The sequence below is a fragment of the Ambystoma mexicanum genome, chromosome 10, assembly GCF_040938575.1.
Source record: "Ambystoma mexicanum isolate Mex_15411 chromosome 10, UKY_AmexF1_1, whole genome shotgun sequence".
Lineage (NCBI taxonomy): Eukaryota > Metazoa > Chordata > Amphibia > Caudata > Ambystomatidae > Ambystoma > Ambystoma mexicanum.
Window position 1 is genome coordinate 447,393,140 of NC_090932.1, and position 26,963 is coordinate 447,420,102.

Consider the following 26,963-nt stretch of genomic DNA (forward strand, 5'->3'; position numbering starts at 1 on the left):
TTGACCTTCACCTTGTCTCAATAGTAGTTCCCTCTTGACCTCTCTGGGTGGCACACTGATGTGTACAAGGTCCACAAATGCAATGGCTTGCATGTTGTCTGATGGATGGGTCACTTTTTCCAGACTTTGTGTCGACTTCACACAGGTCCGACATGCCTCTGCAAGCAGTCGAGTGCCTTGCGTGAGAGCCCACACAGAGTGTGGGCCAGGCCTCCGCAGAGAGTTAAATAGGGGTCGGAACATGCATATTACTCATACTACGTGCAGAATGAGGAAGAAGAGGTGTTATGTGGGCATGTTGAGGGACGGCCTGCATGAGGAAATCGTTCGGCCACAAGCACGTAAAGCCAAGCATATTAATAGATCTGACAATGCAACATCACGTCAGGGAAATCTGCAGTGCAAAGCTCATGATCACACCGCCATGTAGAAGCAGGTGCAAAGCCACAGTCAGACCGGAAACTCTGGAAATATCTGGTCCGATCAGGAATTTCGGGGTGTGCGCACGCAGTGGGGGTCCTGTTTGCAGGTAGGGGTGCATGCACACAGTGCAGCAGGGTGCAGCCGAGAATTATGGGGTGCGCACGCAGACTGACTGGAGTTTTACCTGAGTTATGGAAAATGGTACGCATGTTGTCAGGGTGCTGGGTACAGTTACGGGTTAACCCCACACAGTGTCATCAGGTGTGCTGTCTGGTTACAGGAGACCCCACACAGTATTTCCATGTGCGTGAGTTTGTGGCTGAGAAGTATGCAGAGGTAGGTGTATGTGGCTAGATTAGCTTCACGTAGGGACGTGTCGGGCGTGCTGGGTACGACTTGTGCACATGCTTACTTTTTGGGAAACATTCCATGAATATGATGAACACGCACAAAATGTTCTGCGTTCAGGGACAAGCAAAACCATTCTCAGCATATGGGTTTGCAGGATCAATGCGCACTTCTCCATGAATCGTGCCCCATATCTCATAGACGTTATAGTTAGCTTTACAATTCATTAACAATTTGTTTGTGTTCGTTATTTACCACTTATTTCACTGTCAAGCTTTTGTTGAGTGCATATGTACGTGTGGTGCAGTTGCCACAAAATTTATGAAAATCATGTGGTTTTGTGGAAGACCAAGGTTCTGGTTCTAAACATTTTGCTTGCAGATGACTTTGGGTCTGGGTATTTTTTAAATATGCGGTGTAGTGCAAATCATCATGGGAGAGGCATCTATGCATAGTCCAAGATCCGGCTCTACAAGTATAAGGTCCCAAAGTCAAAGTAATTACCGTATTATGTGTCCTGGTGTTGGGTCTTGAGTAATGACGTGGATTTTGATATCCTGTGTTATGTCTGTCTCTTTGGATTTATGTTTGCGGAATTCTTCCTAGTGTATTTTCTAAATCTATAAAGGCTCTGCTGATATTTTCCTTTAAACAGACTCCTGAAATATATCAATTGGTTAATCTGCCAATTTCTTGCTCGTAGATGCCACTGCCAAGGTTATTCCTTTTTGCTCCTAAAAAGTCCCTTTCAGCCATAACATCAATGGGATTCCTTGTAAGTGCACATCTTCAAATATGGTTCCTAGTCCAAAAATGGCTATTTGGTGTAACTGCTATTCAAAGTTAGAGAGATGTAACATTCATTCTGATTGAGATTTTCAACATGGTTTCTGAGGTCTGCCTCTGAACCATCGGACATTATTGTTGTTTTTCAAAATGATATATATGTCTCTATACATATAGTACACAGTATACATGTTATGTTATTCTCTTTTTAAGTTAATGTGCTCTTTCCCAGTGCATAGCCATCCGAGGTTGGGAAAGTGGAGGAAATAAGTTGCAGTCAGAGGAGCGGGGACTATTTGATATTATTAGGGATATGTGTTCCTCCCAAGATATTCGGGCGTTGTTCTAGAGAGAGGTGACAAAATTATGTATGTGTTGATATAACATACAGAGGAGCTCATGTTTGTATGTGGTGTCACCTGAATGGAAGGAGTAAAAGCCTTGAGTAAGGCGTTAATGCAACTTGCATTTCTGGCACCTTTCTTCCCCTACGCCACAAACATGTTCCAACATTTCTGTCGGCATGAATTTTCATGCCGGTGCAAATGCTGGCGATCCCTATGCGGCCGCCAGCTTTATACACCAGCATAAAGCAGGCGGAGCCCATAGGGATCCATTGTACTCACTGCCCGCCGTGCTTGCTACAAGCAGCGTCTACAATTACAATTAAACGCTGACTGACATTCTTGCATATGTCAGACACCACTTATTTGTAATTGTGACCGTTGCTTACCATGAGTGTATGGTAAGCATATTTCACAATTAACATTAAACGCTGCCTGACAAACTAAGATTAGGAGCAACATGAGCTCCAAAATGTGTTTCCAAGTCATCTTTGAAGTACTACAAGATACAAATCGTATTTGATGAGTGAGGCACATGAGGCGGTGCTCAGACAATCCTGAAAGATATGTCTGCTTAATTATCTGGAAATGTCTATTCAGAGTAGCACAGATATGTTCCAGAATAATAATTCTTGGACAGCCAAGCTAGAGCCAGATGTGCCCTAGTTCAAGAACAGGATGCTTAGAAGCACACATCTGTGGAATAAAATAGACACATTAATGGGTATCATGTTAGTAGTCCATCCCACAGATGTAAGGTAAATGATGCATGAATGTTCCTTATTAATGTCAAGATGACTGTTACATTGTTGATTGAAATAAATTGTTAGCATTTCTGCACTTATTTGAACAGACATCTCTAAAATACCAGAGAGTGAGACAGAATTTACATCGAAACAGTTTTCTTTAAATGCGTTTAGTGGTGTGTAAACACAAATCTTACATGTTTGCTAAACGTTGAAGTGAATCTTAAACAATGGGCCGCTGAACTATCCCCACAAACTCAACTACGTAAATAGTACTTCTTACCTACTTACCGAAACCTACACATTGTGGCTTTAAAGAAAACGGCAAACACCTATGGCTTATCTTAATGATAGAGTGCACTGTTAGGTAGACAGTCTACTGTTTACCTGATGAAGTAGCCCTCTGTAAATTCTTTGCTGACTTGTCTGGGTTCTCGACTTTACTTTTACCTCCCAGACAGGCTTCGTTTCAGGCCTGGCTTAAGAGTGGGTCTGCTTTGTCAGGCACAAGAAGAGCCTTCTCTAGTCAGGACATTATGCCTATTGCACCTTTGCCTGTGTAAGAGGATTCAATTCAACACTACAGCTAAGTCAATGCCTAGTCTGGGATACTGAATGGAAACCCTTATTGATATATCTTTATGTCCAGTTCATGCGTTCTGGATGACTACCCCTATATAACACCCCTCTCTTGGAATCCCCCTGACCCCACTGAGCCAAGAAGTAGTTCTGTTTTGCAAGTTAAAAGGTTTATTGGAGAATTTAAACAATATATATATATATATATGTATATATATATATATCACACTTTATGATAAATTAATACTTGGATATCACACTTAATCTGAGCAGTAATCAATAATGGATAGTCTGGCACTAGCACACTTGTGAATAGGAACAGAAGAATAAGGTGGTAGAGAATGCTTTATATAAGTTCAGATGGATGTAATGTTGAATGAAAATGCAATACAGAAAATACTCAATATGATTTCAACAAAACAATGTAATCACTTTTCTCTGGCAATCCCCTCCCCCCTTTATGCAATGCAAGGAAATGGAAGGAAAGCACACAGTTCTCAGAAATGCAATCAAATGTAATTCAGTTCACCCCAGCAAGCTTAGACTACAGAAGTTTGAAACACAGGCCCAAAATGCTTTTATATGTGATAGCGATATATTGGAAAATGTGCTAAAATGATTCTAATTCCCTCTGGAGGTTCAGGTTGAGGATTAGTTGGTTTAAATTAGTTCAGGCTTACTTTAGCAATGACAAACGGTCACGGAGATATGAGCGATATGGTAAAGGTCGTTTTTCAGATTTGAAATTTTAAAAGTTCAAAGTGACAAGTTACAGCTACCAACTAGAAATGGCAGGTGACAGCTTTGCAAATGACAGGCAACAGTTAGGAGACAGTTCTGGTTAGATTAAAATAGATTGAATTATATTATTTTAACTAAGAGATTGGTTCTGCACAGTTCTGCTATGTACTCACAATATATTTAGAAATAGAATGGGCCTCGCCACGGATCTGGTCAGGTTTTCTTCACTCGCCACGGACGGTCTCTGCGCACAGCGGTCTGGGTCAGCTCTCTCTGCCTCTGGTTCTGGATACTGCTCTGCTTTCTCTGGGTACAGCACTGCTTCTGGATCTTTCTGCACAGCTTTCTCTGGACCCAGCGCTGATCTGCACGGCTCCTGGATGCTGCTATCGCTGTTAGGTTTGCTGGATGCTGAGGCCCGCTGAGAAGAGTTCTCAGTTTGTGGGTTGAGGCCCTTGCTTTGAGTTCTGAATCAAGTTCTTTGGAGTTTTAAAGTCTAATTGTTGAATCTGGTATCTTCTGGATGTTGTGTGGTCCGGCAGAGCGCGTTGCAGCAAATGGAATTGAATGTCCCTATCTGTCCTGACTGTCTGCTTTTATGTGTTTTGAAAGTGGGTGTGTGTGCAGCATCACTAGCCAGCCCCTCTCTCAACTGCCCATTGGCCCAATTCTCCCCTCTCCCATGATTGGGGAAGGAACTGTGAGTCAGAGTGATGCTGTAGGTTTTATGGGTCAGAGGATCCTCCCCTGTTCAGTTTGTCCACAAAATCTATATTTGATCAAAATGCACACTTCCTAGATACACAGTGGTTTGAAATTACATGCACCCATCATGCATTTACTGATGGTAGCCCCTGTTCAAACTCTGCTCTTCCTGGGGGCTTGCATTCAGAAATGGCAATATTTTGTGCTTTTTAGTGGTTTTGCAACATCGGATTTTTCTCCAGATTTGTACACATGTACACGGCCTGTCCATACATACTCCAGTAAATTAACATGTCTCTAGCTTAAACACAGAGTCTGTAGAGATAAATAGCAGGGTTTTGCCCCAGAACATCACACAAATTGGAGTTTGGGCTTGAATTGAAGGTACATTTTTTAAATTAAGGCTCTCAAAGTTATACATGTCTGTCATTTGATTACAAAGAGTTATCAGTGTTTCTGTAAATATATATTTTGCTTTCAGTTCAGTTCTCAGGGTGTTGGAGTCCGCCTCCAAGACTTGGGTGGGTCAGTCACATGTGTCTTCTGGCAGGCAGGCCTTTGTTGACAGGAAACAGTCAAAATCAACATATCCTATTCAATTGCAAGAGCCTATTGTGTGGTCTCCAGGAGGCTCCCAGCCAGTCTGCCTTCTATCAATCAAGAGGTCATGTGAGATTCTAACTCCTGGTGTGAATCTCTGGAGGTGAGAGGGTTTCCCAGGCTTCAGGCCTCTGGGAACAGCAGGTGGCTAATTTTTAATTAAAATGCAGCCTTTGAAGTCAGCTGAGTCAAATCCCTTTGTCAGCAACTGCACTCAGTTCTCCTGTCAGAGTTTAGACCGCTAGCGCCGCCTTGAGGATTTTGTTGGTACTGCATGCAATTTTGGGATCTTTCTTGGATTAATGCATTCCAAACAGGAATGGTTCTTACATGGTAGTAAATAATCCTTGCTTAACATTGTTTTGATGGGGCTCCTTACAGTAAGATGGTTATGTGGAACCCCACAAAAGGGTTGAATCTTTAAAGTGGTCCAATGAGTCACGATTTCAGCAACTTTTTGACATCAGTAACAGTGGATTTTGTTAACAAAGATCTTTCTTTACACTGGTGGGTGGCAAGTTAGGTAACCATTTTGGTGTGCGCACAAACTGCGTGGTTCTCCTGGATTCTGGCGCACTTGTGGGCTTTTTGGCCATCTTGGATTTTCTAAGCCCACAGCACCAAATGTTGCAGCATGATAGCTCAAACGTGGGTCAGGACACCCAACACCTGCCCCATGAAAAGATAGTACTGACACCACAGCAACAGCACCAGAACCATTCTTTTATGAGTGAAGACGGTACCAACAGGAGCCAACTATGTGCAATGAAATGTGCGTAAAACATTAACTGCACGCGCTGGGAAGCATACATCACACATTCAATCACGCAATCAATGAATCAGTCATTCTATCAATAACAGCATCTTTGGCACACTCCCCTTGTGCATGTTGGGAAAGTAGAGAACCGCTCTCAATTCCTCTAGGCAGGCATGAAGGTTAGTTAAGCGGCTGCAATCTTCACACCAGAAAGGCCATAGGTCCTCAACGTTTCTTTGGCTCGTGATGCCCTTGAGCGTGATTTTCTGGAGATGGGTGCCCACTTATCTTATTCATGGGTGGTTGGGGAGAAAACACAGTGGGAGGGTATTGGAAGCACAGGTTGTGCCCACAGTCCTCTGCCTATTGGGTGGAGAGTAGAGGAAATGACGAGAAGCGACGTGCCTCAGCTCCACCATGAAGCAAGCATCTCAGGCAGTGAAGGCAGATGCTTTGTGCTTGATTCCCATCGAGGTCAAAGGCTGACTCAGCTCCTCATTCTTCCAGGGTTGATAAATTGAGTCAAATTAAGTAGGGTAATACAAATAATAATAATAATAATAATAATAATGATAATAATAATAATAATAATAATAATAATAATAATAATAATAATTGCATTATTACCTATTCGTGCCTAGAAATCGTTCCTTATTCTGCCATGCACTATATGAAATATATCAGAGCACAAACTATTATTAAATAAAGTTCCAAGGATGGTAACAACCTTCAAATGAAAGAAAGGTGACAGGTTAGCTTATGTGGAAAATTCATCGGGACAGGGGTTTGCTTCAACAAGTCTCATTTTCCAGATCCCTTCATTGCTGGAATGTCAGAGGCATCATAGGTGTCATAAGTTTCATTGTGAAACATCAGCAGGTTTTTCAAGAATGATGGCATTTCCACGGTGTCACATTGCCACAGATTCCCTCGCAACCATATCTTTATATGTTAAGGTGACTCCCTGATTTCCTCCTGCCCCACCTTTACTCTGTTTACTTTGCCCTTCTTTGCTCTCTCCCTCTTTCTCTCTCTCCCTCTCTGTATCCCCTGTCTATTTCTATTCTTCATAATCCTTCTCCAACTCTGTAGTCTTTCTTCCTTCCTCACCTGTCCTATTTCCCCTCTGGCAAAGCGCTTCACTCTCCCTCTCATCTATCCCCAACCCTTGTGAATTCTTTTCTTATTCTGTCTCACTCTTTCTTGTTGATCTCCTCATTATCTCTCTTCTCTCTCTTCCCTTGCTGTTCTGTCTTTTGCTTCTCACTCCCGTCTGTCTCTTGCCTGTCATATTGTTCTCTTTGGTTGCTCCCTCTTTCTCTGTAGATCTCACGTTTCCATTATATCCATTCCTACTTCCCTCTTTCTTTCTCTCTCTCTCTCTCTTAGTTTCTCTCTCCCTCTACCCCTCTCTCTCATCCCCTCTGTTTTTCTCCCCCTCCACACCGTCTGTTTCTCTTACCCACTATGGCTCACTTACTCAACCAATCAATCAATCAATCAATCAATCAAAATCATGTTTATTTTGAAAATATTTTAACATTCATGGACATTTCATAAAATCTAATAACCTAAATAAAACTGTTCAGGAAAAATCCAAAATAAATACCATACATGATGTTCAATCAGGGTCATGCTTAATCCATCCATTGAACAGTACAATTGATCAGAGTGTTTTATGCATCGACTTTAAATAACAACAAACCAGAATCAAATCATAGTTTCAGTTTGTGTGCATTTGCATATAATAAAATCCTAAAGCGTTGGACCACCTATAGGGGGAATGGATCTATTAGAAATTGGTGGGAGACAGGTGTTGTCAGGCATGGTAATACACTTTTCTTGATTTAAAAGTACTTAATCTGCCTCTTACGCGTTTCTGGCATCCTGGTTTACCCAAGTTCCTGGATACCCTGGGTGTACTGCTGTAGGAGATGGACTGGATCAGGAAAGGCAATAGGTATAGGAATTCCCCCAAAGGTTAGGATGAAGATACAACATAAGGAACGGTGAGGGTAGGAGTGCTGGTGCACAGTCTTTAAGTGAATGGTGGAATACATCTAGTTCTTGACTACATCCCCAATACACCAACAGTTTTCTATTTTCAGATAACAAGTGTGTGACAAGTTATATACTAAAGCACACTGCAACTGTTATCCCTGAGCAGCTGCAATACAAAAATCTAAAAAAAAAGAGTCATTTCAAAAGTTAAACAAAGACCTTATAAAGTGCACTTAATATTATAAAAATGCTATACAGAATTCTTACTTGATAAACTGTCTGGCCAGGGCTGTCGCAAACTCTGTTGTGCTGCAGAAGATCTAGTCAGGTGTTCCTGAGTCCTTCGATGGTGGAGGCAGGAAAGCAGTGTTTGAAGAGGCCCCAAAGTTGTTTTTGGCTGGGCTGCGTATGCCACAGGCAGCCAGTCATGAGAGCAGCATTGTGGGGGTCCCTGCAACGACCCATGAACAGGACACGTATGCCAGAAGCAGGCTGTCATTAATTGTAGCATTGGTGGGTCAGGGTAGTCCTTTAACCCAGGCTGTGCCTGCCAGCAGCAGACCGGGTATTCAGGGTGGGCCTGCCCTGGAAGGGGCGTTCCCAGCAAAAGTCACAAAGTGGTCCCCTTCCTTGCTAGGGAGTGCACTTAATGCAGAGAGGTTTGCGTGGTGGCAGTAAAGGTGGGTTGATCCCCATTTACACTGAGAGTGCCAGTCAGTGAGCCGGGCTGAAGCAGTGGTGCAAGGTGTGCAAGGTGTGATCCCCCATCTGGCAATGGGATGTTGTGTGAAATGCATCTCAGGCCATGGAGGTCATCACCAGTGTGGGGCTCCTCCTGGCACTGGGGTGCCACATATAAGAATAGGCAGGATCAACTCTTATCTAGTTTGCGCTTGAATCTCTCCACTTGGGCATCCCTCTAAGGGTGGTATAAAGTTGTACAGGTCTTCTTGATGCCAACCAGCTCCAACATTTATCTAATGAGTGTCGACTCAAAATCGGGTTCCTGGTTAGAATTAATCCTGGCTCACCAACAGTAGTACACAAAGCACACAGGAAACTCTGGTAGCATGCTGATCTTTAGCGGGAAATGCCTGTGCATACCGAGTAAAGTAGTCTGTCACCAGCAGGATGTTCTGCACTCCTCGCCGATCCATCCAAATGAGGAAGTTGAAGCAGACGAAGTCCATGAGCGTGAAGCTCTTGAGATGCTGTAGATATGTTGCCGGATGCGCTGCAGTCTTCCTGGTGATTCACTGGGTTCGGTGATGCCAATAGTATTCTACTTTGGCTCATTGTCTGGACCAAAAGAACCTTGAGTGGACCAGCTCAAAGGTTCTGTCACTGCGGAGATGTGCATGCTGGTCATGGAGTGCATACAGTACAGCTTGGCAGAATGGCTGTAGTAGCACCAGATGATGTAACAGCCGGCCTCCAACCTTGCTTTTCTTCTGCATGACTCCATCCTTCTGTATGAGTGTCTTCCAGTCCTCAACATTACAGCCTGTTCTTAGTCTCGAGAGACATCTCTGGTCATATACGCTCCTGTGGTCTTGGTTGTCAGGAATGGAGCCATGCCAGGATCTGCTAGCTGGAATAAACAGCTCTCATCTCAGATCTGATGTGGTAGCTGAGATACCTCCAGACTGGTGATATTGCAATACATGGCTAGCACAGCTTCAGATGGAGATCCCAAGCAGTCCACACTGTTGATCTGTCTGGCTCCTGCAGACTCACAGCCTTGCAGATAGCTCTGATGCCTGCTGAAGACAAAAGCTTCTACAAGGTGGACCCTGCTGTTTTGTCCAGTGGAAAATGAGGGCTCCGAAGGTGGACATCAGAATTGAGGTTATATGTTGACAATGTAGCGAGACATTGGTGCCCACTAGCATCCAGCTTTTCTGACTTCAACTCATATGTCAGAGGGTTATTGTCTGTCCATACTGGGAAAGTGGTGCTTTAGAGGTAATCCTGAAACTTCTCTGTAATGTCCCATTTTAATGCCAGAAGTTCCAACTTGTCACTGGGTACTTTTTTGCCATGTCCAGGCCTCAGCTAGTGAAAGTGACCCTTCTCATCTCACTGGTGGTCTCCTGGCAAAGGAAAGATCCCAATCACTCTAGATGTCGAGCAAATGAGGATCCACATACTCCTGGACTGGGGAGGTGAGGGTCTGCACAATGTATAGCAACTAATGAACTGAATAGGCCAGGATTGGTGTTGTGGTGAGGATCTGCTTGAGCTCCTTGAAGGCCTGCTGGCATAATTCCATCCACCACTCAACTAAAGGCTCCTGTGGATGGTACAAATGATCCTCCGAGTTGGTGGTAGTCCTCTGGCTACTCTGGGGAGGCTGGTATCCTTTCTTGAGGACCACAATTGATTGGGCGATGGTGGTATATCCTGCGTCAAACCTCCATTAGTAGTTGCAGAATCCCAGGAAACTCTGAAACTTCTTCAGTGGGTGCGGTCATGTCCAGGAGAAGAGGGAATTCCCTGCGGAATCCTGATTAACTCACAATCTACTGGATGCATCCAAATCCAAAAAACACCTACTACTCATCAGGGAGTCCAATGCTCATCAACTAAGGGTGTGGTGTATTGGTCTGGAATAGTGTGGGTGTTAGGCCGAAGACAATAAATGGACATTCTGATATCCCTGTTCTTCTTTCTGGCAACAACAATGGTAGAAGCATAGTGACTCCTGGATGATCCCTGCCTGCAGAAGATCATCCAGGTGGCAGCATACATCCTCCATGTCTCCTGGGGCCAGTTGTTGGGATTGTTCCCTGAAGGACATTTTGTCACCCACCCCTATCAATGTCCCACTCATCGGGCCTTGCAGATGTCCAAAGGGATGGTGAAAAAAGTCACAGTGCGAAAGTTGAGCTGTTCCCTCAGATGGTTCGTTTCCCTTTCCTAGATGTTAAATCTCCAATGTCCAAGGTATTTGGATCCAATGCCATTCTCCATGAGCTGTTGGCAACAACACTTCTTGGGGGTACACAAGTGGTCCAGTGGAACTGTTCTACGATCGTGCCGCCTGGTAAGTGAATGGTCTGATTGGTCATATTCATGACTGCCTCTTTAATAGTATTCAGGTTCATTCCATCTGTCATCATCACGGTCCACTGTACCAGTAAACTCCCTGTGGTCTCCCCACTCCCTGGTGCCTCCATCACAAGACAACCCCCATATGAGGGAGCTGAACTCATGAGCTGGAAAATGGTATCCCCTCTTTCACTCGGGTTATGAAACCAACCCAATCCATTGAATTCCCAATGCTGCATGGCCTATTTTGATATAGAGCTAGAACATTCAATCTGCACTGACAGCAAGGCTCTTTCATACCCTTGGAGTAAAAGGACAGAGATGAGGAAGAGCACTAGAGCAATAAAGAGTACTGTAGCCACGAAAACAGAGGCACCCTCTAGTTGTTGGATGGATCTGATAGGTGCCAGGACATTTAAGAACATCAAGCGGCAAGAAACATGGAAAAGCACTACTCCAGACGTGGGTCGGGAAACCAAGATGAAGCAAGTTGCAGCGGGGAGCAAGAGCAGAAACCGGAGGCTCGCCACACAGAAGCTAAGAGCATAGGAAGCTGTGGAACAAAGGCTGCAGCATTGCGGGTACCGGAGAGCTGACAGAACACCAACAGAAGGAGGAAGTGAGCCACTGGGGGAAATGCAGACCATAGAGAACGCCGAAGCAGGCAGAAGAGACCGGTGAGCCCAGAGAAGGGATTTGGGATGTCGGGGGGCTTTGTGGTATATACGCATACCATTAAATTACGGATACATTAAGTCGGTGAACAAGAGCAGGGGAGCTGGGACACCAAGTCAATTGTTGAATGAAATGAGTGAAAGAGGGTCAAGGACCCAATGGTTGAATGAAAATAATAAAAAAGCATACAACTGTTACAAATTGAGAATGTCCTGGCAGGACAGCATACAAGGCAACCTGATTGTGAGTAAGGGACTCACACTCAAGTACGAGTAAACAAAGTGATAAAGTCCTGGCAGAAGAGTACACCAGGTGAACGAATTGCGAGTCTGGGATCTGCACCAAATTCTATTAAGATAAGTGTTTGGAACCAAAGGAGGAGAGTGTGCCAGACCAACAGCAGAGGGTCTGGGACTCACTCTGATGCTTGTCAAGAATCTGCAGGTATGAAGCGGAAGGAGTCAACCTCTTGAGTGTGTGAAATTCAAGTGAAGGGAGTAATTCCCCCTGGACTTAAAACTAACATATTGTGACTAGGGAAAGTGAAGCAATCCCCTAGTGATTGCAAAGTTGTGAACTGTGACGATTGAAAGAGAGCACAGGGAAAACGATACCCTCTGAAACTGTGAATTGTAAAGAGCCTGAGAAACTCAGTGGAAGAGAACCATCTCCTGAAGACTATGGAATTTTGATCATGTATTTCTTTTTACACCTTTTGTAACTTTATGTTAGAACTTTGGAAAAGAGCTACAGACTACCAGTTGAAGGACAATATCCCTTTTTATACTTAATCTTGAGTTTAGCGTGTGAGGGTTAGTACTTTGGACATTCTTGAGGCAGGGAAACCCCTCTTAGAGATGGGACGGATAGGATTTCCTCTAACCCTCTTTTTAGTATTCACCAACCACCAAATGCCCTCTTGTCCTTACAAGGGCTAGATAGAAAATCACTTAGCTTGAATATCCTTCTGTCTTTTTTATTGAATAGGCAGCTGGTGCATCTGGGGCATATTAGGTTTGTCTTGATGAACCATCCAGATTGGTCATTACACTTCCCGGGAACCCCCCCCCCCCTAGCAACCCAAACCAAGTTTCCAGCTGCTTGCGTGACTCCCTGAGTATCGGCCTTGCTCTAAGTGTCGCCTTTATGACCCTTTAATTGCTTACCATCCTTTGTTTGTTCTATTGATACGAGTATTATAATAGTGTTCCTCAGGTCCATTGTATCTCTTCCACTAATACAGCTGTGCCAGTGGCATGCACTGATACTCATGCTTTCCTGTGTCTCTTCTTGTGTGCTGATATTCCTTTTCTGCCATTTAGTTTGAACCCCTGACAGGGGAGTGACTGTGTCACACCTCTAAGCTCGTTTGAATCATTGCTATTACTACAATTTGTTTGTGAATCTTCAGTTTCTGTTGTGGTCATATTTTAAGTTATCAAAAATACAGACATTTCTTTTTCAAAAGTTAGACCTTCTTATGTTGCCTGCAGGCGATACATCCATTTAACTTCACATTGTCTCAATGGTATTTCTCTTTTGCCTTCTCTGTTTTGAACAGTGATCTGTACAATGTCCACAAATGCAATTACCTGTATGTTGTCCCATGGATGGATCATCACCAACTGGATTCACAATTGATATTCAGCTTCCTACTTGCGAATCGCTTGGAGATTGGAGGTTCCATACATTTTCCACATAGATACAGTAGATCGTTTTACAGCTGTAATTGTGTGATCTTTATTTCTTACATTTTTCACTGTCAAGGTTTTGTTTAGTGTATGTGTACATGTGCTGCAATTACCACATTGATGGAAACCACGTCTCTTCTGGAAATCCAAGTTGCTGGTTCTAGATATTTAACTTGCAGATGATTTGAGCTGCAGTTGTTTCATAAGTATGTCATCTGGTGTAGTCTACAGGGTATTCAGATTTCTCCATTTACAATGTTACTAATGCCACGCAAGCAAAGCCATTAATGCAAGAATAAGGACAAAACAGAACCAAATACAAACATACGTGGCTAAAATGCTTCACCGTCTCAGCAATGCAGCTTTCACATACTCCTGAATATCATGGATGAAACATGTATCATTACTTCTCAATTGCAGAGATGTAGCATCTGCACAATTCCTACCATTATATAAATTACGCGAGGATTTAGCCATTTCCCTCACACATCCGTGTATCTATTGCAGTGGAAAAAGAAAGTGACAGAGATATTCTGCACCTAGAATTAAACCTTAGACATGTCATATGCGCACCCTGTGGGATCACATGTAGGCAAATGGATAAAGTAGATATCCCACAGTCAGGCGATCTGATCTTGGATCCATTATTTTCTATTGCCAAAGGGTCACAAACCCTGACATAAAGTGCCAGACAAGACAAACTAGTAAAATGTGGCCATTCAGTCTGATTCCCAAACTGAAGGGCCATAGACTGGATAATACAGCCTTAAATTGGGTATGAGAGTGGTGTCCCATTCAAATTCTACCTGAAATGCTCCATACGCATAGCAACATGCAACCATGCGAATACATACAAACCTTTACTTAGCCATCTCAAGGACTACATTTGATTCATGTTTGGGCCTATCTATTCTTTAATGAAATGAATTTTAATGAAATGCAATGCACACATTGGTTGTGCTTCAACCTTAATCCAGTCTAAAGGCAACAATTGGGGGGCACCAAGGGAGCTCAGTAGACCTTCTTAGAAAACAGTTCTAAATGTCTTTGTTATGGAGAATTCTCCATAATGGCTATTTCCCTTGCCTACTGGTAAGAGTGTAAGCCTTTTTTTCCCACTCTCACATGTGTTTTTGGCTATGTGTTGTACATTTGTATGTGTTCATGGACTGTGGAGCCTCACCTACTCCATAGGCATCATCTTTTTACTGTGTGTCACACAGCACCTTTAGTGCAGTGACCCAGGGTTGTCTTTTTCAGACTTCCCACTTCAAACTCCATTTTCTTGGACTGACTACTTTCTCCCAGAACATGTAAAGTTGCCATTCACTTTATTAGTCTTTTTAAACTCACAGACCCAGTACAAACAATCTTCCAAAGAGTACTGGAAAGGGTTAATAATTATCCCTTTTTGGTCTGTTTCTCATGGGACATTATTTTGTTCCCCTTTCGTTAAGATTTGGCTGGTGGCAATGTTATTTATCATTTTTCCCTACCGCGGTCAATGAAAATAGCCTTGGTACTGTTTTAGGCTAAGTTAGTAGGCTCAAACTTTAAACCCGTTGAACACCTTTTACTTCAATTAGGTTCCGGCTGGGTTTAATTGCCATTTCTTTTCGTAAAGGTCTTTCTCATGTTTTACTCTGCGCACCAAACCAGGTTTGGTTCCTTTGTTTGCCGTCCTTTGGCGGGCTTCTGCACAGAGGCCTTTCTTAGGCGCCTGAATGTCTGAGGGGGACAGGATGTGAGGGAGGGGTTTGAGAATCCCTGCACAGGGTCTCCTTGGAGACCCATGTCGCACTCTGTATGATTGGCTGTGGTGACTGTCCAGCCAGGACAGCCACCCTGCTGTGTGAATGACGGCCAGGCTGTGTGAATGGGGGAAAACTGCATAAAAAGCAGGTCTCTGGGGCTTGGAAGGCAGAGTCGCCACTGGATCGAGAAAACCGAAGATAAGGTGAAAGAAGAGGACCTCTAAGACGACTAAACCTCGCGGTGAAGCCCTGCTGCGGGTCCGAATCTTCAAACTTTGACGACAGGGAAGATGTAACGCTCACCTGGTATCCACGGGGACGTCACTCAGCCTGTTCTGACCTCTTACGACCTCAAACCCTTCCCTGGAGGCTATTTGACTGGAGACTGGGCCTGAAACACAGGATTGGTAGAGTTTAACTCTCAATTATCTCTGTGTGCTTGAACCCTTTCTTCCCCGGGGTCCAACTCTTCCCTTTGATCCACAGTTCACCTTGTTTTCTTGGATAGTGTGCTCTCTGTCCTGCTTTCAGTGAAGGGGCGCGTTGATTGATGCTGCCTAGTTACTTCACTGGCAAGAGTCCGACAGGTAAGTATAATGAATCTTTTGAACAGTTCTCCAACTTCGTTCCTTTCCTTCCTTAGATGATGGCCGGCATCCAAGGATAGCGGCGTGCTGCTGAGATGAGTAGCGCTGAAGGTGAGTGAAAGCGCGATGCGCGATGCACCCCTTTCGTATTTGCATTGAACTGAGTTATTTTTCTGTGTCTTTTAGGTGCCGCGACATTTTCAGAGTGGATGCCGGTTATGAAGAACAAATGCGGTGGGTAAGTGCGGTATGCGGCACCTCTAGATGTTTCCACGCTAACCTGGAGTGTCTTTTCCCTCTTGCAGATGGATGAGAAGTTCCGGAGACAGAGTTCCCCCAGAGCGGCTGGGATTCAGGTAAGCGTTTGAAGCACGTACAGTATTTAAAAATAAGCGAAGATTTGCAGAATGCTTACTAATGCTTTTTATCTGTTCCTTTCCCTTTTCCTTAGGAAGCGACGTGCTGGGATGGGAATGACACAGCCGAAGATGCCCGCAGAACAGAAGCAGCGATGAATGATGGGCAGAAGCGCTGCAAGGTAAGGCTGTTCCTAACGGTGTTCTTGTCCTTGCAGGAGCTGAGCGCAGAAGAAAGATGCAGGCCTACTGGAGACCGATCCGAACACGGTGAGTGTCACGCTGCAGGTGCAGAAAACGCAAAGCATGTTTCTCAGCCTGGGTGTGGTTTAAATAGTCTCTGGATATTCCAGGTGTCTCTGGGCTGAACCATACCCAAAAAACTTGACCGCACATGCATTTCTGGGAACCGAAATATGTGGGGGCATCCATCTTGTCCCCATCAATGCATTACAAGTCCAATCCCCAATTTTATCCTATGGGAGTGAGTGAGTCTGGTGCCACACACGCCAAGTCTGACTCCAAGTGAGTCTTTGGAGGGATGGAGAGGACCTTAAGGGCCATGTAGGTGATTGTGGCCTGGCTCCAGCCTGACATCTTGGAGGGCTGGGGACATGAGGGGCAGGAATCATGACAGAAGATATGCAAGGAATCTTCTACCCTTGAGCTGGTGGGACCAACCAGTTCACCGAACTACAACCCAGGCCTCCCTCCTCTGGTCGAATTTGCTGTGCACAGCTACAGTGAACTGAATAGCCAGGAGGATCGGACCTGTTTCGGTGTTAAGGAGCGCACCTTTTCTTCGTCGATTTGCTCCGCTGCTGGTTTCTTCCCTGAGCAGTGCAGGACCCTCCAATCTTCCTCCTTCTTGTCAGTCCAGCAGTCGCTTCAGGAACCGTGAGCCTGCAGGATCTGCCCGGAACATCTGCCTCAGCTACAACATTCTTCAGCTCTAAAGGTACTGTGCTAACCCGGTTGTTTGTTCCATCCGACTGGAGTGAAAGTGTTTGAAATCTTTCACCAATCCGAGGGCTTGTCCTTCTCTACTCTTTAAAGTAACTTTTCTTCTGCCCAACTTCTTTTCGACCTCTTGGCAAAGACTTAAACGCAAACTACTCTGAACTGTGTGATCCTCTGCAAAGATCTGGTCCATTGACTATGGCTCAGGCGTCTTGATTTGATTTCCTCACTGTAGTTGCCTTTTCTAGATTGCCCTGCTTGCTTACTCGTTGGTGCTGCTTAATTGTGAATAACCTTGTCTTTCCCTCCCTTTTTAATTGCTGGAGTGCCATTTTGTTCTCACTTCATTTTGAGCTTAACTTGTCCAGAATCTATTGGGTGTGGTGTAGTATATTAAGAGTGTGATTTTCTGCTGCTTTACTTTAGTGAATTGTTTTATAAATGATGTGCAAATAAATTTATATTCTTTTACTCAGAAACCTTGAGTCAGTGTTTGCTTGAACCATAGTAAATTGCTGTCCTTTGTGTAACTTCTGATACTGCTCACTTTACACTTGAGATAAGTCTGGCTGCTCAGCCATCGCTACCACTTTACTGTGTAGTACAGGCTTGTACTAAAGGTGAACTTGTACTGTCACTTGTAGTCTTAATTGTGTGTGGTGATCCCAAAGGATACTGCATATGATTCTGCCTAACAGTCTTCCAAGGCCGGGCGATCCATCTTCCCCCACATTTCGCTGCCAATACAGAGAGAACTTTAGCCACAGACACTTTTCGACATCTGTCCTACTTGCAGGCTCCAAAGTCATTATAAAACCTTAGTAACCTTCCAGGCATTCTTTGCAATTTCCCTAATGTGGTGAATGCTTTTTAATAGCCAGTCCGATAGCACAGCGAGTAGAGTGCTCGCTTTGACATCTGTGCAGAGTCTGCTGACGCTGGTTCAATTCCCGGCAGGGTCAAGCTCAGCCTTTCATCCTTCCGAGATCAATAAATGAGCACCACACACCGTGGGTAATAATAAGCAGCGCTCAGATACCTAAGGGTTTGTAGCGCTATATAAATGCTAAATTATTATTATATGTATTTATTTAGTTTAATATACATATAGCAATTGTGCTTTGTATATATATCATAAAACTTCACGAGATAAAACCGAGATAAAAAGAACTAAAAGGTGTACACAAATCAATACATATAATAATATACATAACAATATAAATCGAGTATCCGTCCTAAAACCATTGCTAAAAGGGTAAACATAAAAAGGACTTAATACTTAATACCAGAAAATAACATGGTTAAAAGCAGTTCAACCTTACAAAATTTCAAATTATCACTAATATCTCTTTGCATTTCCAATAAAATGTAACCATAAAATAAATAAAATTAGGATTATTCCCCTCCATACATTGTGACCATAGTGGAGCCAGCTCAGCACAATCGATCTGATTACTAAACATTTTCAGGTATTTGTGCCTTAGTTTACTCAGGCCCTCACAAAAAAAACATAATGTGTTCCAGTGTTTCAATAGCATCTTCACCACATAATCTGCATAATAGTTCGGCACGGGGAATGCCCAGATAAGCACCCTTGATCTTCAGGACTTCACTAAGATTACATTTTAAAAGAAAATATTGGCTGATCACATTACTATTTGGAAATGCAGGCCTAGAGAATGATCCTGTAGATGAGTGATAAAAGGGCCACTATTTGATGTTGAGGCTAACTGCACAAGGTGATTCTCGTAACTATAGGTGCTCAGCTTCAATTTCAACCTGCGTTTAATAGTTTGGACGGAGGTGGGAATCTCAAGGCTATTCAGTCCAGTCCGCCATTTGTAATACAGAGTAATTATTCTGCCAATCGTACCTGGTTTCATGTAATTCTCCAAGCATTGAAAAGCTTGGATATATTTCACTATCATAGGGTCTCATTATAAGTTTGACAGTCTGGTAACAAAAGTACCGGTAAGCTTGCCGGTACCAAAAGTACCGGTAAGCTTGCCGGTACCGTTGCTACTGGACCGGCAAACAACGAGTTCTGCTCCCGGTGCCTTCCCGCCCGCCAGGAATGTCCTGCCGGGTGGACTGCCACCCACGAGCAGAGCATGTCGGATGCACCGGCACCATTCAGAATGGTGCCGGTGCATCCGACCTCCCCATTCCCATTGAGCCCTACGGGGCTCAAGTGGGAATGGGAGCATTTTATTCTGGCGCCCGCGAATGGGCAATTACCGGATCTGACGGGGCCGTAATGACCTGGTAATTGCCCATTCGCGGGTGCTGGAATAATTCGCAAGTTTGGCGGCAGCCTGCCAATTTTACCAGCATGACGACCGCCAAACCTGTAATGAGGCCCAGAGGGTTGTTACTTAGCCATCTCAAATTCACCCAAAACATGAACGTTCTCTGGGTAAACATAGAACTAATTCCAGATAGTTTGAATTCAAGATAAAAGAATTCAATAGATAAACAGGATGGTATTCGGAATAATTTACAAAGCATTTTGGCCTCAAATCTCATCATAAGCATGGCCCCAGATTTCTATTCGGTACATGAGGACCAGAACTATTTTAGCAGTGTATAACAGTAGCACGACCTGCACTGGAAAGCTACCATTATTCCCTATGAATGACTTTATAGTATTAGCCATAACCATGCATTTCACTTTGGTCTCCTGTCAATGTGTGTTCCACTTAAGAGAGTTATCAACACAAACACCTAATTATTTCTAGCTTGTGACGGTCTCAAGTATCACACCATTCAGCGACCAGAAAGGGCATAGTCTCATTCTCTTTTTAGCAGGAAAAACCATAACCTTGCTTTTTGCAATATTTACTGTGATTCCATTTCGGGTATCATACACCCAGGGGTGGACTGGGAACCAAAAAAGGCCCTGGAAATAATTATCAAAGTGGCCCCATATAACACATTTTCAGCAATGTCAACCCTTTTCCTATGGGAAAATGAGGAAATACCACACACAAGAGGCCCAGGGTGCAGAGGCCTACCGGGAAAACTCCAGAGTTCCTTATAGGCCAGTCCACCCCTGCATACACCCCCAATGCACCAATCATCACCTGGAGACCCATAGGGGTATGGTCCAATATTGTCAGATCGTCAGCATAAACTAACAAGCTTATTAATGCAGTGCCGACCTTCACTGGACAATGATTAATACTCACAAAATCTTTGTACAAGTCGGCCAGATATGGATTAAAAAGAGAGACGGCGAGAATACTTCCTTGTTTCACACCTCTATTAGAGGGTGTAGCAGAGGATAATTTACTCATACCATCTAACCGTACCTTTACACTTTTATCCTTATGGAGAAGCATTATCGTCTTCAAAAATTCAGACAGAATGTTCCAAGCCACTAATTTCTTCCACAGCCTGTTTCTTAGCACCGTATCAAACACGGCACTAAAATCAATAAAGGCACAATAAACTGCAGACTTCCATCATAAATTGGCATATTCAACGGAAGAGACTGGGGCCAAGATGTTATGGGGGGTAGAAGAGTTTGCCCGAAAGCCAGTCTGGAAAGGACTCAAAATAAAACTTGCTTCCGGCAAGTTCCATTCAGACAGTTTGGCCAAGAGTACCGCAGCCAGTATCTTTGCCGGTATATCAAGCGTAGCAAGCATGCAGTAGAGGGACAGTTCCGTGGTCATTTTTTGTAGTTGGGAAGAATATGGCTTTCCCGCCAAGTAGTGGGTAGTATGCTAGTTCGGCCAATATGCGTGAATAATAAATGTAGGGCATTAGCCCATAAGTCAGATGACATTTTCATAAGGCCGGTGCGTAGGCCGTCCAGGCCAGCCACCCAAGACTTATTCACATGTTCAATTAGGACAATAATATGCAGCATGGAGGCAGTGCATATCCAAACTACCTCAGGGTTAGCCACTGGATCATCCTCACGTTGTGCAGAACCAAGAGTAGATTTAATATAACCAAACCAATCCAACTCAGAGACACCGTTGATTGGTAGTTCACATTTGGAGCATTGTGTCATGACTTCCCACATTTTATTTTATCATTAGATTTAGCAAGATCCATGATCTTCAACCATCTATTTTTTTCTAAAGAAGCTTTATGATTTTTTAAACAGCGCTGGTAGTCTTTTTTATATTTTTGATTCCTACTTCATCTCAGATCTAGTGCCGCCTACACAGTATAAAGGAAGATACAGGAGAAGTCACACCAGTTTTCAAAGAGGAAATTTGGGCCGGAAGGACCTAGTGGTCTAGTAATGTAGTTTTCATCACCTTCTCAGAGATATTTGGTAGGGTACTGGTTGAAATACTTGTTTGCGCCAACGTGGAGCTCTGAGAATCATTACCATAACTGTCAGGCATTGCAGGAGGATCTATTGCTGTCCGAGCAGCCACATTATTCACAGGGGCACAGTCAGGAATCACAGGCAGAGACAAAACTTTATCGATCGCAGGTACAGAGATCATGTTACTAGGAGGCGCGTCAATATGAGGCAATATAGATAGTACACTAGGATCAGAAATGATGCATGCATTTTTCCTAGATTTTGTTCTCCTACCATACATAAAGGCTTTAGACCCAGGTTTCACTTTCTTTTTTGCAGCTACACATTTTGACGAAAAGGGGGGCCCAAAGGTGGCACTGGTAACATTAGAGAACTGCGTTTTGGGGGCAACAAGTGAAGGCACTAAAGTAATAGGATAGTAGCCACATAGCACAGTATTGTTGCCTTGATCTTTTATGCATTTAGGAGCTCTATTAATACTTTTATGGAGAAGAATGGATTGGAGGTCGATTTTATTTTCCGTCTTCTCACATTTCATAACTAACATAGTGAGCAGGCATTCAAAGGCTAAACACATTTCACTAGAAGACTGATATCATTTGTATCTGGTTGCAACCGAGTGTCAACAATAGCCTCAGTAGATGTGTTCAAGTTGTCAGTTGTCTCTGACTAATTGAGCCCCAACATTAACAGTTGTCTTTGAAAACCAGGGTGACATCACAAGGTGGCGCTGTAGTGGGGCATGTGTCATAAAAGGTCTCAGGATCAATGCTACAATGGTCAGCAGAATTTGAGATGTTTAACAATCGCCTGTGTACTCAACTCAGATATATCAGAAGCCAGAGCTAGATCAAGCCCAGAGTTACCTATTATTCCGCCATTTGCAGAACTATGAACCATGGCTGATATCTCTACAACCGGGAACGGGACCAGCGGGGCCGATGACATAGGGCCCCCGGCAGCTAGCTCTGCTGAGTTAAATTGTGTACAGGCATTACTATCCCTCTCCCCTGGGATGTCTGAATAGTTAAACAAGTCTGGTAAATGAGTAATTATACCACACTTCCCATCCTTCTGTTCTGGGGAGGTCTCACTACCCACATTTGTTAATGCAGGGGAATAATGGTCAGAACCCACCAAAACAGATTCAACTAATTTGGAGCGCAAGCATTCTAGCGATAAATTCAACTCAGCTAAGAGATCTTGAGTAGCATTCTCTTCATCGAGTTTCACCATGGCTGGTAGCTTAGGAAAATAGGCAGTTAATGTATTGTTTTTCAAAGCATTAGCAACTCTTGTGATAATTTGTGGGGGACAAGTACATCTGACTCTCCTAGATAGTTTAGGCGGCGTTACCTCAGGAGTTACCACAAGAGCAGTTTCTGGTCACTTAATAAGAACAGTACCAGCTGAATGGTCCACACACATGGCAGCTTGCACATTCAGAAATAAGGACATATGTATAGCCGCGTGACGGTAGCGCAGGGAGATGCACCAATGTTCATTAAGGCAACACTATAAAGCACTCATAGACAAGAAGAAAATGTAACTATGGCGCTTACAATTCACTGGGATGGACAGGAAAGATCGAGGAAAGAGTGAAGGCTTGACAGCTACCAGCCGGGCCGATAACACGAGGGCTTTCGTGCGTTTGCCAACTTATTTGCTAACACAGAGAAATGAGACTGACACGTTACATACAGCGATGATAAGTCAATAATAAATACCGCGCATTACCAGCAATCCACGCATCCATGCATTAGCACATCCAAACAGCCAAAAAACAGCACACTTTAGCAGATCACTTCCTGATGCGCGAACGCCGGATGTGCGCAAGCTCTAAATAGATGCAATTTCCGGGTCAGTGAGCGGGGGCTTCAATGAGGTGCTGTAATGTAAAGAAAAATATGAGAATATGCTTCTCAAATATGCTGAGATACACCAAGTTAGCTACCATATAACTGATAAATCCAATCTGGCTACGGACCTTTCAGCAATAGTAGTAAGAGCCCGAAGTACTATTTATTTGAGCCTGCAGTCGGGCAGCAGTCTCAGCCGAAACAGCACACTTCAGCAGCGTACTTCCGGATGCACGCACGCCGGATGCACGCACGCTCAAAGAAATATAATTTCCGGGTCAGTGGGTGGGGGATTCAATGAGGTGCTGTAATATAAAGAAAAAATATGAGAATACGCTTCTCAAATATGCTGAGATACACCTACTAAATTACCATAAAACTGATAAATCCAATCTGGCTACGGACCTTGCAGCAATAGTGGGAACACTCAAGGTGCCAAACACCATGTACACCTCAAAGGGATATTCCGCATGGTGACTATTGTTCGCATGGCCTCCCCAGACCTGGTGTCTCCAGGCTCCCCTTTCAAGAACCCATCCCTGCAATCAACATAGGTTTGTGTCCCTTGAGCAGTCTTCTGGGACTTTTGCGATCGCCTCATGCCCACTCATCCCCCTCCAGTATCAATGGCAGTTTGCACCTGTGGGCGTGTGCTCGCTCGTGGGCTGGGTGAATGGGAACACTCTTCCACATGGTGACCATTGTCCACATGGCCTCCCCAGACCCAGTGTCTCCAGACTCCCCTCATCAAGACCCTGTCCCTGCAAACAACATGTGTTTGTGTCCCTTGAGCAGTGTTCCAGGACTTTTCTGATGGCCTCATGCTGATCCATCTCCCCTCCAATATCAATGGTAGTTCACACCTATGACCGTGCGCTCCCAAGGGGGCTGGCTGGATGGGAACACTGAAGGTGCCAAATACCATGAACAACTCAAAGGGATCTTCCGAACGATGACCATTGTCCACATGGCCTCCCCAGACCCAGTGTCTCCAGACTCTTCTCTTGAAGACCCCGTCAAAAATATTTGTGATACGAGTATTTTTCTCCACATATTATCCCAAGTCTAAAAATGGCAATTTATTGGGGCTGCTATTCAAAGTTAGACATTTGTAAAAATTCATTTTGAATTAGATTTTCAACAAAACTCCGTTCCATCCCACATTATTGTTGGATTTTAAAATCATATAGAAGACGATTTAACTTTTGTTATGCATACATATATAGTTATGCAATTCAAATGTTATGTCAGTGTGACCTTTCACAGTGCATATTCTTCAGAGGGTGGGAAAGTAGGGAAAAGAGCTTGCAGACGGAGAGAGAGGGAATGTTTGATGCAATGGTAGGTATGCGTTTTAGTCTCAAAATATGTGGATCAGTTCTAGAGAGAGAGAGACTCAATGATGGAAGTGTTGTGATACCATTCACAGCGTGTTTCCAAGTCAGCTTTGAAGTAGTATAAGATCAAAAAAGGTGTATTGTTCAAGTGTGAGGGTCTCGAAAACCCTGAAGCTGCCTCGACCCTGTCGAGCACCATGAACACTTACAGCACAAAGTTTTTTTCTGGTTCTGTCCCCTGGACCTTCCCGAAAGGCCCCTAGAGACATTTAAGTCCCATTACTCATTGGTGCTGAGTCAAAGTAACCTTAAAATGTTGTGATTATTAACCATACCGACTACCCTCCTGCCAGTATCCAGAGTGCATCCCTTTTCCTTCTTAGAAACTGTCTGTCCTATGCATTCCCTTACAGGGTATGTTTTATTTGGTAGCCTTGCTAGAACTGCATGTTGTTATATAAATAAAGTAGATATTTTTGATACAACCTTCACTAGACAGTCCCTTTTATCAATGGGTAATAATTGTATTTTCACTGTGTTGCAACTAAACAACGATCCACTGTCAAGTAACTAGTTACTGGGTTGTTGCTTGCGCTCGTTATAGGTACGAGATGACTTGTCAATCTTCTGGGAGGCACCCGCTCGCTGGACGTACAGGATGCTGTGATCAGTGGTGGCAGGAGACCCAACCCCCTCCTAACTGACTGCAACCTCAGGCTGGGTTAGCGACCGGTTCCCACAATACAGGCTCACTTCCCAAAATTAACGAGGTGAGGGCAGAAAATATCAGGTAGAGTAAATAAGAGGAAAAAGGGCAGAAGCAGAGAGCCAATAGGGAGCCCCCCTGAGACTAAGAACAGGGAGCAAGGAGCAAAGGTCAGAGCAAGACTAACGCTAGGAAAACAGGAGTGTTAAGACGCACAGGCCCTGAATTCTGCCAGCCTTAGTGAGCATAAACTAGATAGTTTTGATGTTAGGGAGAATTCTCTGTAAGGCTAATTTCCCGAACCTAGTGAGTCCCCCAGCAGCTTTGCTGGAATTTTGGGGTTTCTTTTTCTCTCCCCTGCTAAGAGTGAGATTCTTTTGCTCCCACTCTTAGACATGATTTGAGGTGTTCCTTTAACTTTCCATGTGTTTTATGGGCTATGGGGAATTTTACTCCATAGGGTCTCATGTGTTTTTTTGATGTGGGTTACACAGCACCCTCCGTGCCATAACCCAGGGGTGTCGTAACGACCCCCCAACATAGACTCCATACCCTGGGACCGACTACTGTCTCCCAGGGCATGTAAAGTCACCATTGGCTTTGCTAGTCCCAAATTATGAACAGAAACCAGTACAAACCATCATATTGTGGATGTACTGGTCGGGGCAATTCGATTGCCCCGGGGTCTGTTGTTCGAGGGGGCACGTCTCCGTCCCCCCTGATCGAGTTTTGGCTGGTGGCAGTGGATACTACATTTTATATTTGACCGCGAATATATCTCTATGGGATTTTCCCATTGTTCAAGGCTACCAACTTTAATTATTTAATTCTTATAGCCTCGAACATACCGCCGGTTTATTTATTTAATATTAATTCACCGGTTGGTATTTTTTGCCAGAACTCAATTCTAAAATGGCGTTTGTGTTCTCTTCTGGGACTCCAACCCAAGTCGAGCCCTTTGTTCCACTTTTTGGCAGGCTTCTCCACAGAAGCCTCCAAAAGTGGTGCCATTCTGTCTGGGTACCACAGGGGGTGTGGGAGGGGGTTTAGGCACCCTGGACTGAGTTACCTTGGTAACTCAAATCACACTCTTGTGAGATTGGCCCAAGTATTAGCATGTTTGATTGACAGCTAGGCTGAGTGAATGGGGGTGTGCTCCATAAAAGCAGGGCTTTGGGGACTGGAACTTCAGAAGTCGCCACAGGACCTAAGAATCCGAGGAGGGAGAAGCTGAGCCTACCTGCAACGACGACACAACCGGTGGAGCCCTGCTGAACCGTTTCACCACTTTTCCCAACGACAGAGGAGATCTCCAGTCTGGAGAGTCTTCTGCCTTTGACTGGTGGGGATAACCAGTTTTGCCTTCTTTTCACCTTCCTGGAACCTCTTGTGGCTGCCTTGCCCGTGCCAAGCACCCCGGCAACCGGAATACCACGGTTTACCACTACCGCAAAGAGAAGGGTAGTACCTTTTAACTGGAGGACTCTGCGGCTGGTTTCTTCCCTGGCAGTGCAACGACCTTCATCATTCTTCCACGGTGAGACCTCTTCTTCCTCTGGACGAAACACTGACTTGCACCTGCTGCCAGGAACAATTGCCCCCGCTGGAGCTTCCTTCACACTTAAGGTACTGTGTCCCGCCTGGCTTCCCTTGCGACAGATCGTTCGGA

At 44.2% G+C, this 26,963-nt stretch overlaps 1 long non-coding RNA gene across 1 annotated transcript in view; it reads left to right on the plus strand.

Moving 5' to 3' along the window:
- The first annotated feature begins 399 nt into the window (after window positions 1-399).
- Window positions 400-26,963, plus strand: part of LOC138491482 (uncharacterized) — a 56,418-nt gene continuing 29,854 nt past the window's right edge. Inside the window, exon 1 of the long non-coding RNA XR_011276022.1 lies at window positions 400-529. This is a non-coding gene — a long non-coding RNA (uncharacterized lncRNA). The remainder of the gene's footprint in view (window positions 530-26,963) is intronic.